The sequence below is a fragment of the Vulpes lagopus genome, chromosome 7 (assembly GCF_018345385.1).
Source record: "Vulpes lagopus strain Blue_001 chromosome 7, ASM1834538v1, whole genome shotgun sequence".
NCBI lineage: Eukaryota > Metazoa > Chordata > Mammalia > Carnivora > Canidae > Vulpes > Vulpes lagopus.
The window spans coordinates 95980107-95995030 of record NC_054830.1 but is presented as its reverse complement, the minus strand read 5'-3'; the positions used below and the strand labels follow the sequence as shown (position 1 = coordinate 95995030).

The 14924-nt window shown below is 37.1% G+C and overlaps 1 protein-coding gene across 15 annotated transcripts in view; it reads right to left on the bottom strand.

The window, feature by feature from the left end:
• The window catches only part of BNC2 (basonuclin 2), a 443558-nt gene that overhangs the window by 190294 nt on the left and 238340 nt on the right, over positions 1-14924 (bottom strand). Inside the window, exon 1 of one of the 15 annotated variants that reach the window (XM_041761499.1) lies at positions 9818-10197. The exons of the other annotated variants lie outside the window; for them this stretch is intronic. The gene's annotated coding sequence lies outside the window, so the exon portion shown is untranslated. Of the gene's footprint in view, positions 1-9817; positions 10198-14924 lie in introns of those variants that run through there. 15 annotated transcript variants of the gene reach the window in all.

Genomic DNA, 14924 nt, shown 5'->3' with positions numbered 1-14924 from the left:
TCTTTATCTATTTATTCAGAGAGAGAGAGAGAGAGAGAGAGAGAGAGAAAGAAAGAGCAGGGAGGGACAGAGGGAAACTTATGGGGTCAATCTCACAACTCTGAGATCACAACCAAGTTAAAACCAAGAGTCGAGGGGATCCCTGGGTGGCGCAGCGGTTTGGCGCCTGCCTTTGGCCCAGGGCGCGATCCTGGAGACCCGGGATCGAATCCCACATCAGGCTCCCGGTGCATGGAGCCTGCTTCTCCCTCCGCCTGTGTCTCTGCCTCTCTCTCTCTCTCTGTGACTATCATGAATAAAAAAAAAAAAAAAAAAAATTAAAGAAAAAAAAAAAAAACCAAGAGTCGAATGCCTAACCAACTGCACCACCAAGATGCTCCTCTGGTCATTTTTTTAAACTAAAGTTTTTCAGAATGATTTGCATATTAATAATCACAAGAGTCCCATCAGTGACCAACAACTCAACATGATATATAAAATAAAAAATATCTATGCTCTGGATGGATATGGATTTATAAAACAATGAACTGAGCTGCTTGTCTTGTAAGTTCAAACTTACTATCACTTGTACGTTTGATTGTCTTCATCTAGCAAGAAGACTACCAGAGCAGATATACTCTATAGAAACTTCAGAAAAGCTTTAGTGGTTTCTCTACTAAATCACAGGAGGTATATCTTAAATTACAAGGTATGGCTGATCCTTCTTGGAGGCACAATTTTTGAAGCAATAGCTGCACCAATCTCATCAGTTATTACTAACTTTGTGATCATTCATGAAACACCTCCTCACACAGCTCTTGGGTGGCCAGGCTCAGAGAAAGGATATTTTTAGGAGGCTGTTGCTTCCACAATGTGTACTAACTGTTGGTGTTATGTGATTAAAACATGGCTATGGATGAAGAATCTAAAAAACAACAATTTCAGGGGACAATTTAAACACTTAATTACATGCTATTATTTCCCTACTACTCAGGCATGATGAACAACTTCATTCTCTAAGTTCCTCATTGGAAATAAACATTTTATTTTATAGGTTACGTTGAGAATTTACTGCCTGAATTGTTTAAAGGAAATGGAAAACAGGAGGAGAAGATTCAATATAGGACAGAAATTCAGTATCTATTTAGGACATGTGTTCTTACCAAAATGATGGTGAAACTAAACCCCACATTCTGGCTCACAGAGAACCTTGTTGGAGTATGTTACTGTATGTTTAAAACACACCTACACACACACACACTCCCCTCACTTATGGATATATTCCAATAAATGAGACAGAAGGAGTAGTCAGGTCTGTCATAAGAAATTGAAAGTACTACATACAAGAATCAGGAATTACAAACTGGGAGACAGAAAGAGTGTGTATTGTACCACACTGAGTTACTTCCTGGTGTGATGTTTAAAATCTAATACATAGTTACCAAAAAAGAGCTATCAGTGAATTCTATTATATTCTATGTATCCAATGGTGGGAAAGCACAAAATGTGGGAACTATGGACAGGAATGAGAGATCCAAGTAAAGAGCTCAGGCAGATAGGCGCAAATAAAAAGCATGATGTGGCAAAAGCTAAGGAGTCTGCAGAGGAAACTATCTGAATGGCTTAAGCAATCACACACTGTAAAGCATTTCAGCGGACCATTTCAAAATTTCAAAATTTCCACATCATAGGTTAAAATGTAAAGCTGATTTTAAAGATATACAAATAAAACATTAATTGCAAATAAACTTACATGTAAATAAAATATTTGTTTGCTTTTATAATTATTCCTAATGCTTAACAGATAAATAATAAAGTGAGGATGAATTAACTCATAGTTGCTCTTTTCTTGGCTAATAGCAGTGGTATGTGGGCCATAATGTCAATGGCTCCTACCAAAAGCCTTTGAGAAAATCAATGTAAAGCCAGTTTTGAGCTCTATCGTTAGTACACAAGATGAAAAGCAAAGCAAGAAACAAGGAGGGATGTTATCTTAAAAAATGGTTTACTGGGTCTTTCTGTACCTTCGTTTAATGTCTCTCAAATAACAAGACTTGCTTAAATATTAAACTTGGAAACCATATGATTTCAAATGATCATCTTATGCAATATTAAGTTTTAGTTGCCTAGCTGACAATTTCATAAGAGACACCAAATTTCTTTTTAAAATATTTCAAAATACTATTTAAAACTCTTAACTACCATGTTTAAAAAATTGTATTTTTTCACAGTAAAGAGCTTCTTGAAACCACCAAAACATTCTTGCCCTCTAAATATCTGAGAATGGTCTCTTCATATCTTATTAATAATCCAAAGTATTCATATTAATGGGCATACAATGAATATTCAGTTGCATGTGGGTTCATACCACAGAAGTATCAAAACCAAAAGCCACCTTGACTTGTACTTGCCTGACATATACCTGCATAAACTACTTAACTATACCAAACTTTGTGTGTCTTACAGAGAGTTATATAAACACTCAGTATGGCAACAGAGATAGATATATGTACAAAGAAATACCTGCAATTTTAAAGGGGGAGGCAAGAAAAAGTGCTCACACAACATAAAAGTTAATTTTACATTAGTATCATTAATATTATACTCACAGTGTAACAGCCAAATAAACCTTGTGCTTTAAAAACAAATCAGGTCACTCCAGCTGCCTGCTGCATTCTGCTAAGAAAGCAAAACCTACCATGCATAGCTAGTGTTGACACTCTTTCTCAATGACTTATTGTCTCTGGTCAACTTTTAAATCTTCCTTTTTTATATCTTCCATCAGAAACCCTCACTTGTAGAAAGTTACATTCGTGGCATTAAACACACATAAAGACTTTAAGGAATGGCTACAAATAGAAGTTATACTTTTTAAAGTCCTCTTTATTTCCCTAGTTTATTTGGGTATTTAAGTTTTTCTTTAAATCCAAAAAATATTTCTTTAAAGAATGGTCTTTGTGTGGCTGAAATTAGAATGCACACAAGATACTTTTTCAAGGCCAGCAAGCACTTCCTAACCAAATCCCCCACTTCCTTTGCTAGCTAAACATAACTCTTTTAAATGTGTACATCCTTTAAAAAGTTAGAAGGGAGCACCTCTCATGTAATAGCAGGCAGCTGGGAAGCCAATTGGTACAGTCCGCGTGCACATTTTAGAGAGCAGCTCTTTAACATTCAATAACTAAGTGGTAATTGGGCCCAGAAACATAAACTGTCAAACTGAATCAAAACCTCTTTGCTTTTCAGAGTATTATTTGTAAGATTATACTAGAATTAAATTTGAACATGCATCCACCCTATGCATTCAGTCAAATTATAAAACAAGAAAAAAAATTGCCGTGCTTTCTTTGGATAAAATTAATGTCAGCTTTGTGTCTTTAAACCAGACCCGATCGGGAAATGAAATATGTTTAGTCCTGAAATAGTTGTGGTAATTCAATCCCTGCACTCTCCTTATTTTCTTGATGACAAAGAAAAACTCCCAACTGGCAGGGCCACCTGCACTGATTACTCCTCCATCCACACCCACGGAATATGAAAATGAGCCAATGATCATTAACCTTAATTTCTTCTAACATAAACCTCGGCTCTTTTTCAGTCTTGCTACTCAGGGAACCCCCCTGAGATACAGAAAAGGGATTGGGGGGTGGGGGGAGAGAAATAAGGAAATAGGGAGTGAAAGCTCAGAGCAAAGGGGGTGGAAAGCAAATGAAAAATGGAATCCACTGGCTTTTAAAAACTGCACAGCTGGCTTATTAAACTTCATACAGCAAAGATGTTACGAAGATAAAGAGATTCTGAGGCATCACCAACTCTCTGGATAGTGGAATATGCTCCTGTCCAACCCTCTCCTTCTGAGCAAACAATAAGAAAGGATGCTTCCTCTCCGCCCCCTCACTCCTCCACCCAGACATCACTACAGAAAGAGAGCAAGCAATAAAAGATAGGTCTGGACAGCAGGAATGCAGGTGTGGCTGTAAGATCTCCAGGATGAGGACCAAAGGGCCTCAACAGCCAGGGAAGAGATTTCCAAGGTGAGTACTTCAAATACAGTGTTGAATGCATCACACCTTCTGGTCATTCACATTCAAGTATCACCAACTGGAATCATTTTAATTCAAGCTGTGTGGGGCTAGATCCCACTGGCATTACATCATCTTCTAATGGATGAGGAGCTAGTTGGGGCCCTAAAAAGAAACACAACCAGGAGGGGAACAGGAAAATTTCAGAAATAACAGTCTCTTCTGCACATGTCTATACTGAAAATTATCTTGTTATGTTTGCCTACAGACCTAAGCAGATTGCCCAAAAAGATTGTAAGACCATGAAAATGAGGAACATATCAACATATCGATGTATGCAACTACACATAAGCCTCTGTAAAGCATTCAGGAAGCTGGAAGAAAAACAAACCTTAAAAATCATTACATTGCTAAGTGAAAGCAAAAAGTATTTAAAATGTGTTTTTTTTTCCATTAGAAATACTGAAGGCAAAGGCAAATAAATGCTTAAGGAATATAACAAAAGTATAACTGTATTACCTGGAAGTGTATGACAAGATGTTTGTTGTCCACCCAGCACAGATAGACAGAGAACAACTGTGATCACACACTTATCTCCCCTCATTATTTCAGATTCAAATCAAGTGGCAGCCATGAGGAGGGTGAGGCAGAGAGTCAGGAAAAACCAACAAAAACAAAAACCTGGTCACCATTTGGTACTGGATTCTGCCCCACAATTTAAGCTAAAAACCTGGCTCTGGGTCATTCAGTGTTCACTGTCTTCTTGCTTAGCCTCCTAACTGTAAGAGACGAGCGCCTATGTATCACCCTTCCTTTGGTTTTTCTCCCCCCATCCTCCCACCCCCACTCAGGCTGTCAAGGGTCAATGGTTCTCTCTGCAAGTAGGGACAGAGTACTGAAGTATCTGGTGCCATGAGTCATCTTAATAGATACTCTAGCCACTGTCTGTGACCCAGCAGTGAGCCAAGATAGCAGGGCTTTTAATAAAGCAGCACTTTTGCACACTCACAGCCTGGTTAATTTAATACCTGCCGCTTGTTTACCAAACAGCACAGGCATGTCTCCGTGTCGATAACTTCCCAGTGACAGTGAGGCGACTGAATCTGGGCACGGAACAGATGCACCTTTTTACGCTCTGTTAAACCGTGTCACAGACTACAGCCCCTGAGCGCATTCCTTTATTTATGCTGCAGCCAGTTGAGCTAATTGTCAGAGACAGACCTGGTTCTAATTCTGCAGAGTCCAGCAACTGCAGAAGTACATGTGCTGAGGCATGAATGGTGCAGAACTCTTTTACAAGAGCTGAAAAACAAAGTCCGAGGGTAGAGGCATAATCTGCCCATGTTTGACCTAGAGAGACTTCAAAAATGTCACATATCTGAATGGTAGGTTTCTAAGGGTGAGGACAAAGAAAACCGTTACAGCAAACGCCCACGTACAGAGAACAACAGGGCAGAGACGGATTCATTTCTCAGATGCCGGTTCAGGATTGTGCAGTTGTAAAATATTCACATGCATAAAAACTACCTGATCACAGGCCAACAATCAACAGAGCTCACACCGACAGTCCTGCACGATGCCACAACTGATCATTTCAGATACTACGAAGCAAGCCCCTTAATGATACCAAAATCACGAGAAAGACCAGTCCCTCACGGATCCAGCCATACAACTTCAGTCGGCTTGATCGCGTGTAGACAAAGGAACTCCCAAGTATTGTCCTCCTCACACTCTGTAGTATTAGAAGTGTTTCCTATTAGCTGTAATACCATACTCATATTTTATCAGTAGCAAGAGTTCACTCCAGTTAAAGTTCGTCACCCGTCATGGGCATTTTTCAGCAAATTAATGTCTTTTACTTGCATGACTTCTCTTCATATTATAATTTGGGGTTTAAACGGATCATAATACTTTACAGAAAAGAAAAAGAGAAAAAGAGCTCAGTGTTGATAATTTTTACTACTTATGACTAAATGACCTCAACTGAGGAATAAAAAATTAAGTCATTTGTCTTATGGGGTCCAGAGGACATTTTATGGTGCACAATTTAGCTAATAATGGGTTGGGGCCAATCCTTAACAAGTCACATGTTTCCATTGTCCCTTCACCCCCTGCTTATGTTTTTACCACATCCTAACAAAAACATGACCAGAACTGGTGAAAAACATACGGTTCCAACTAATGAATCACATACTTTCCCGCAAGTACAGTAAGTACTACCAGCTGTGTGACAGCCTTGCTCTGGCAGTGGAACCAGCGGAGAACAAGCCGGCCCATCTGAAAGCAGCTGTATTGAAAAACCACAAGCAATATAAGTGTGTCTGCCTTCTCAGAGCGGCTTTGTCTCTGTTCTGTGTCTCTGCTCTGTCCCTAAAATATGCCAGCCATCTTGTGTAGAGAAAGTTTCAGAAATTTCAGGGGTAGAGAAAAATTCAAACAACTTCAGTTTTTACAAAGTACTGTCACTTTGTCAAGTGGAATGCCACAAGAAATTTTAAAAATACACTTTCCTCCCACATTCATGCTCTGATGTGCATCTTTGGGGACTTGCCTTTAGACTAAAGATTATGCATACCCGTGTATCTAAATAAGGGGGATGGGAGGCAGGAGGAGGAACAGCACAAGATCCAGCCACTTACAGACAGGCTGGCGAACGCGAACACATACAAACACACACTCAGAACAATTCGCAGATTATCAACTTATGCCACAAGCTACTACAAAAATTCAAACCTGCCATTTATACAACAATAAGCTTCATTTGTAACCACAGAGCATTCTGAAAAAATTCCCTGGCAAGCCTCAGATATTTTTACACAAATGAACTTTTCCTTTCTGTGAAACAACATTCAAATGGATAAACATTACTGTTAAAGGGAAAGAAAGTCCAGCAGCATTAAGTCTAGAAATGTAAGTGGAAATGGTAGGATTTTTTAACCTTTATTGTGTGTGAAAGCAATAGCTAATAAAATTTAACCAATATTATCAAATGATCAGTAGCTTTTATGTAGCGCAAAAGGACCATTTCAGGCTTGTTCTGAGAAAAAGAAATACCTAGAGTTGTCATTCTTGGCTTTTCCAATGTTTCAATCAGGAAACAAAAATGGTGAAGAAAAAAAAATTTTTTGGCAAGTGTTTTAAATGCAGGGAAATCACACATAAGGACTAATAGGGAGGGTCTGCTTTTAATGTTTGCCTTATCAATTAATTTAGCCAAACAAATTATTCTAAGCTTTTATTATAAAGATGTTTCATCCAGTAAAAACCTAATACAAAAGCCACATTAACACATCTTTTCTTTCTGTTTATACTTCAGTTCTATGAATAATTTTTGTTTCTAGTGAAGCTATTATTATCAGTGAAATACTTAAAGAATGGTCAGAAGAGTCATTACGTTAATAGTGAAAACCTTGGCCCTTAAAGGGTTTAAATGCCTTCTGAATGAATTTTGCTGTGCCTGTGTTTAGGGGAGTTCAGGGTTGTGTTGGTTAAAGGTAAGTGCTCAGGTTAAACCCAGAAGTTACACCTACCCATATGGTTGGATCAAGGGCAAGATTGAGAGCACTGATAGTATTGGGAAAAGAGCAAATAGTGGACATATATTCAGGCATGAAAACAAGCCTTTTCAAAGATTCACTAAAATGTGAATTTGAAAAACAATACACTGATAAATAAAACTTATGGTTTTTTAAAAATGACTAGTTTATAGCACTCTCAGTTCATAGTAAATCTAATAAAGAATGCTAGTCTAAGAAGGAAACAATCCAAAACTGATTATGAATATTACATAATGAAATCTATCAAGAAAGAACTATAGTTAAGCCAAACATGATAAAGTTACTATGAAATCATTAAAACTCATACTAATTAATCTAATGATAAAGAAAATTATAATATATTGATAATCAAAAAGCAGCTTATGAAGCAGTATACATTTTAAAATGAATGCAAGTAAAAGGACAAAATACTCTGAAATAATACCTACACGGACAGAACTATTGGCAACAGTTTCATTGTTGTTAAGCTCTTTTTTCTAAATTTTGTTTATTTAGCATACATAAACTACATGTAAAAAATACAAGTTCAGAGTTTTTTTTCCAATGTGATAAATTTGATGATTAAGAGATCTAATAATAATAAGACTTCTGGTCTTCACTAATAGTTACTCTTCAAAACTATGTACTGTAAGAAATGTGGAGCTTCTGTCAAAAGATTGAGGGTTTTTTTTGTTTTTGTTTTGTTTTTTTTGTTTTTTTTTTAGATTTATTTATTTATTCATGAGAGACACAGAGAGGCAGAGACACAGGCAGAGGAAGAAGCAGGCTCCTTGCAGAAGCCTGATGCAGACTCAATCCCAGGACACCAGGATCATGACCTGAGCCAAAGGCAGACAGACACTCAATCGCTGAGCCACCCAAGCATCCCAAGTTTCTTTGAGTAATTGTTAAAATCTCCATTTTATCATTTGTATGTATTTTCTTTGTAAAATCTAAAGACAAGTACTAGGGACACCTGGGTGGCTCAATTGGTTAAGTGTCTGGCTCTTGATTTCAGCTCAGGTTATGATCTCCGGGTTATGAAATCAAGCCCCAGGTTGGGCTCCCCTCGCAGCAGCAAAGTCCGCTGCTCTCCCTTTCTCTCTGCCCCTCCCTGCGCTGGCATATGTGCTCCTGGGAGCGTGTGCGGGCACACGCGCATGCACACACAGTCTTTCTCTCTCAAATAAATAAATAAATAAATAAATAAATAAATAAATAAATCTAAAAAAATAAATAAAAAATAAAGTACTAAATTTACTTGTGTCCCCAGCCCAAATTTCCCAAAGGTATGCTTTCATAATTTGAGCTACACACTTGCCTTTGTTAATTCAAACTTCACAAAATTAACAAACCATAGATCTAAATCTTTACCTTTCTAATAAAAATAATACTTTTAAATAGAACTTCTAATTACCAGCACTCTCATAAAATAAAAGCCCATGCCCACCACTGAAACACCATTCTTTTATCCTTAAACACAGCAAGCTGCTTTGCAGAACCCCATCCAGGGTCCTTGGTAGTATATGATACTATAATGGGATCACTGCAAGAGAGCAAATCTACAAAATATGCTAATCCAGGTTGCAATATGGCAGAAATATCTAGATTAACAACAATACTCTCATAATACAGAATTTAGCATCATAAAGAAACATTCAAACTTTTCCATTCTGGGATTTCTGAGAGCACTGGTATGGACTCCTTTGGAATTAATTATTTATTAATTAATTTATGATTTTATTTATTTATTCATGAGAGACACAGAGAGAAGAGAGACAGGGGAAGCAGGCTCCATGCAAGGAGCCCGATACTGGACTAAATCCTGCAACTCCAGGATCACACCCTGAGCAGAAGGCAGACGTGCAACCACTGAACCACCTAGGCATCCCTAGAAAATATTTATTGACCAATTACCATGGCCCCGCATTGTGTCTGTGTTCAAGTTTGAATAAATATAAAGAGAAGCTATTATGAGATTTTGACATTCATAATTTTGACATACTGTCTAGGTGTTTAGAAATCCACAGAGAACATTCCAGAGAAACAGAGGAAAGGCATTAATTAACTCATCTGAGGCTTTGGAAAGACTTCAGGGAAAAAGTACAACTTATTGGCAGGTTGAGGAATAGGGAAGAGGTGGACACCATGGGAGAATGCTCAATGAGGGAATACCACAGAATCAGCGGACAACTACAAGCTGGTTTGTGCTGCTGAGGCATGAAGAGACAAGAGCTGGAGAAGGAGACAGGATCTACTCACAGAAAATTCCAACTGTACCTTTAAGACCTTCTAAGTCCCCTTCCTCTAATGAAACCATGAGATCTGTTCAAGCTGCACAGCTCCATTCTCACAAGAGTGAGCATTATCTACCTCATCAGGGTGGTGGGAGGAGGGTGGGGACAAGAGGACTATGACAAACTAACTGCTCCTTTAACTTCCCTTTTATTAAAAAAAAAAAAAAGAAAAAAAAAACACTGACTGAACACCTATGTACCAGGTACTGTTTCAGGCACTGAAAATTAGGAATAAACAGTCTTGTTCCTTGCTGTTCATGGAGCGTACTTCTGTGGATAACTCATTAGCTAATAATTTCTTAAAAGCATAAACAAAAAATCTGGCATGGCCCTCTATGTCTTTTGGAACCTGAAAGCAAACAAAGACTAAGATAAAAAGAATCTGCATAGGGAAAACCTGGGTGGGTCAGCGGTTGGGCGCCTGCCTTCAGCTCAGGTCGTGATCCTGGGATCCAGGATCGAGTTCTGCATCAGGCTCCCTGCATGGAGCCTGCTTCTCCCTCTGCCTGTGTCTCTGCCTCTCTCCTCTCTCTCAGTCTGTGTTTCTCATGAATAAAGATAAATCTTTAAAAAAAAAAAAAAAGAGAAGAATCTGCATATGTAAAAGCACAATGTTCCCGAATTATTTTAAGTCAGACTGATAAAAACATAATAAAAGAGAACAATTAGTCAATATATTGTTAATTGCAAATATTAGCATATCGGACCAATCAAACTTTGGAAAAATTATTCTCTTCATATGGTAACAGGTACAACCAATTCGTATAAGTCACAACACACACAGTGCACACTTAGGTCTAGACAAAACCTCTGTTCACCCATTATATTGGGGATGTGCTGCCTTATCTTTGGCAGAGATACAATCCCAAGGCCCAATTTCACACATTTAATTCATAAGATAACAGATAAAAAACAGTGTAATGCAAATTTTGACACCAGTCAAATTTTAGCACCAACATTTATGCACAAGTCTATACCCTATAAAAGCCACTTTCTCAATAATGCCTAATGCAATACCCCTGGGGAAAACCATATAATAGAGTTTTATAGGAGGGCAGGTTTCTTAATACCAGCTGGTAATATTTGGGCCCTGAACCATGTGAACTGATCATATTAAAATCCAGATACTAGCTATTATATCTAAAATTGTTGCTTCATTCATATTTAGCATGAAGAGGAGTCTATCTAAAGCAGGCTCTATTTAATACAATGTGGTTTTAATTGGAGTCTGTTTTAGATGAGCCACCTGTATTTCATCTTTTTAAAATTATCCATAATTTTCTGCACAATTTGCCTCTGCAACATAACGAATAGCAGTTAGTTATAGATTATTGCCATTGTTTAGATGTCTAAGAAGAGAAGACAAAACTCTATTTACTGAAACACAACGGCCCCATACCAAAAAATGAAAGTAGGAAACTAGGGCTCTGCCCTGTTCCAGTACAGGGGTGAACAAAGGCATGTATATGGAATTATTCTTGAACATTACCTAGAAAAATATTAAATAAAAGCCCTATTATTCTTGCTTCATCGTGACTACTCTATAGCCCAGTGCTACAATAACTAAAATCTCACTTTCTTTTCTATTCAAGAAGAGCCTCTTTCTCTTTGAACATTTCTAACTCTGGACAGTCCACTGCCAGCTACGACCTCAAATAACTTTTTTTTTTTAGTGCTATGGCTCTATTTTGGAATTATTTTTACTTAAATATATTCAGTTTGTTTCCAAATAAAACCATTCAAAAGCTTTATATCATGTCACTATTTTCTAGTTTTTATCAGCCTAATAATTATTCAAGTTTTCTAAAATATGAAATATCATCATCATAATGATTCTAATAATGAAGACCCAAGTAAACAGCAGTTTGCAAACTAAAGGGTATTTGTGTAATGCCTATAACAAGAACCACATAACAAACACCTAACAACCAACTTTCAAAGATGATTCATTTAATCTACCAAAATCATACCCCAAAGTCAATAGCCAAAGTCAGAATTACAGTGGGTATCAAATACATTAAAACTGTTTTTCAGGGGCACCTGGGTGGCTCAGTCAGTTAATCGTCTGCCTTCTGCTCAGGTCATGATCCCAGGGTCCCGAGACAGAGCCCCAGGTATTCTCAATCCCCCATTTATATCCCTGCTCAATGGGGACCCTATTTCTCCCTCTCCCTCTGCCTCCTGCTCCCCCTGCTTGTGCTCTTGATTTTTCTGTCAAATAAATAAAATCTTTAAAAAAAAAAACCCCAAAACTGCTTTACATCACTTGCTAACCTTGGGCCTGCTGTAGGCTATTTAGCAGGGATAAAGTGTCACAATCCACTTAAATGTGCTACCTACCCAGTTTTCTCTCTATGCTTACCAGCTAATGGAGGTGATTCCTTTTTTTGTTTGCTTTTTTGTTTTTAAAGATGAAGGTGATTTCTCATTAGTTTCACAACAGGACTCATACTCACCTTATCTTTTGACAGAACTGTTTATATAAATTATATCCCCCAACTCTGATTATATCCACCATGCTCACTCAATGGGCTTAAGTACACTAAAGAAATAGCACCTTTCTTTTTGGAAATGTCAATGTAGTATTTTCTCCAAGATATCCATTTCTCTACTATTAAGTTCTTTAAAAAAAAAAAGATTTTATTTATTTATTCACAAGAGACATACAGAGAGAGGCAGAGACACAGGCAGAGAGAGAAGCAGGCTCCCTGTGGGGAGCCCAATGCAGGACTCAATCCCAGGATCCCAGGATCATGACCTGAGCTGCAGGCAGAGACTCAACTGCTGAGCCACCCAAGCATCCCTCTACTATTAAGTTCTGACCTTGCTTTGTCTTCTCCCCTACTTACAACATTTTTAGGGGCATAAATAACTGCTATTATTTTTCCTAATTTCTCCAAATAAAATTGTTAACAATTAGTCACATGAAATTTAAATGTCTGCCTAGAAATAATAAACTAAATACAATTATTATGTTAAAGAACAGTATATCTAAAAATCTGGTCTCAGAATTATTGCCACTCAGTTACCAAAACCACCCTATGAGTAGACCTTCAAATATATCATTCTTAAACACCGAAGTCAGAGCCCAAGAATCTGCCTCCAGGAGTAGTATATACTACAGTAAGGAGGAAAAAAACTCACCTAACTACAAAAGGTCCTTTCCTTTTAATCCAACCCAATAACATCAGCAATTTCTTTTCCTACTCTATCACGGGATTTGGAGTTGGAGTTCAGTAACACTTCATAGAATCTATTATTAACATGGTTGGTATAAATTACATATAGCATATCCTTTGTTCTATATAAATTATATAGCATATCCCATATGGAAACTATATTTTTATGTTAATCAATGTTTAATAAACACTAGAGCTGAAGTTATTTGTAGCAGTTTCTCTTGTTTTTGTATAATGCTGCACTACTTCTGCAATTTGTCTACTTGGATATTTTAGTCTATGAAGCCAATGCTCTTCAATTTTCTCACTGTGGTTAAAAAGGGGTTAATTTTATCCCATGCTGTATCAGTTACAAGATAACTGAGCTCCTTTAAAGACATCATCATAAATCATCTTGATCCAGAAATTATTCTGAACATTGGTAGGTAACAATGCTCTTGCACGAGCATCCTTATTTGTGGACGTTACTAATTAATTTTGTTTATTTACTTTACAATTTTATGTCTTTTTTTCCCCTTGGTCTGTCACATAAAATTTATTAGCCAATGTACCACAAGCTATAACTAGCTGTATTTACTATTTTATAATACCTTGGAGTACTTTGATAACAGCAAGTATTTTTCTATTTTAGTAAGCACAGTCTTTATGTTAGAATGTTATAAGAATATACAATTTTACCGAGAAGGAAAAAAATTAGTAATTAGGCCAGTCTGAATTAATACTGCAGATTTTTACATGTATGCACAAGATATATTCTGAAGTTACGTATTTCAAAATGGGAAGGACAATTCTATTGCATGAATTTTTTTTTTAGCCAACTCTTAGAGACTCCAACAAGCTAAATGTATTTTTGGACAAAATCCTAAAATAAACTCAATAGATAAATAATAGAACTTTTTTAGATATGGTACCTTAGTGTCATTACCTAGTTTTATTTTTTTAAGATTTTATTTATTTATTTACTTATTTATTTGAGGGAAAGAGAGAAAGAGCATGAGTGAGGGGAGGGGCAGAGGGAGAGGGAGAAGCAGACCCCCTGCTAAGCAGGACCCTGGGATCAAGACCTGGGTGGAAGGCAGAGGCTTAATGGACTAAGCCACCCACGCATCCCCATTATCTACTTTTTAAAATGGGTTTCATCAATACACAGGAGAAAGAAAAATTGCTTATTTAAAATATCACTAACAAAACTTCCTACACTACACATGACAAGGAGTAAGGGGTCCAAGTGGAAGGCAATAAAAGAAATAAAAGGACTCCCAGCAAGTAAGAAAGGAGATAGATTATAAAGGGCTTTTGTTTGTTTGTTTTCTAATGTTGAGAGACTGGGAGCAATTTAAATTTAAGATACTCAAATTTTGCACAAAGAAAGTGGCAAAATAATCCTAGGAATGTTCCTTGGACTATTTTAGAATATTAGAATTTGGAGACCATTAGGAGATGTGAGTCAACGCACCCAAACACTAAATTAAAGTTTGAAATCATATTGGCATATTGGTCATAAAAAATCATAATGCTGCAAGGAAAAAAATACAATACAAAAAGAAAAAAAAAAAGAATGACCAGCTGTGGCTTATTGTGCAGGAAGGTGCATGTTTTTAGAGAAAGCCTTCTTTTGTCTCATGTCTAACATATACATCTATACACCATGAAGCAGAGCTAAAAGAGGAATACAGAAAACAGTAACAGATTCCTAACCCAAAGAATACCCCCAAAAATATCTGAAGGAAGTGATAAATTTTGGGGTTACTTTGCCTTTTCTTTTTTCCTTTCTTCAGCCAAGCTACTGGAATTCTATATCTCACTTAGCACATCCTCACAATAAGCCAAACAGGTAGGATGTCATTTGAAGCCACATCTCTTACTTATTTAGTAAACAAAAAGTGTTGATGTAAAATCTGGATACAATTT